The following is a 484-nucleotide window of genomic DNA, read 5'->3' on the forward strand; positions in this document are numbered from 1 at the left end:
GGGCCCCCCCTGTTAGTGCGCGAGTTGGCTCGCGCGTTAAAGCGCGAGCCAAATAGCGGGATTGTTTCCACACCCCTCAATCCATCATTCTCTGATATTGTAATAAATACTAGAGTGATGGAGGCTCCACATCTGGTGGTGCGTGGGATTGAAGATTTAGATTCCCATCTACAGAAACTACTTCAACTAGTGAAGGTTTGATGGTTATGCTTGTTCTTTAGAGCCCAATATAAAAAAAAATTATAGTATTTTCTGTTCGCAGATCAAAATTTCAAATTTTTTGTGAAATACTTTGTTAATAAAAGTTGAATAGTTGTAAAGATGTGGATCATCTGCTGGTGGACCATAAAGATAAACCAAATCCTGAATACTATAGCAAAGATATGACAGCACGTGATGCCTTATCTGGCTCTTGGCTTACATGAAAAAAACAAAAGTGAATAGTAGGAAAGATGCCTGAAACTAAAAACAGTAATAATATATT

The 484-nt window shown here is 37.8% G+C and overlaps 1 protein-coding gene across 1 annotated transcript in view; it reads left to right on the top strand.

The window, feature by feature from the left end:
- The window catches only part of LOC109823261 (ABC transporter G family member 25-like), a gene marked incomplete at its 5' end in the record, with an annotated part of 3570 nt that overhangs the window by 1135 nt on the left and 1951 nt on the right, over positions 1-484 (top strand). The gene's annotated exons all lie outside the window — the stretch shown is intronic.

The sequence above is a fragment of the Asparagus officinalis genome, chromosome 9, assembly GCF_001876935.1.
Source record: "Asparagus officinalis chromosome 9, Aspof.V1, whole genome shotgun sequence".
Taxonomy (NCBI): domain Eukaryota; kingdom Viridiplantae; phylum Streptophyta; class Magnoliopsida; order Asparagales; family Asparagaceae; genus Asparagus; species Asparagus officinalis.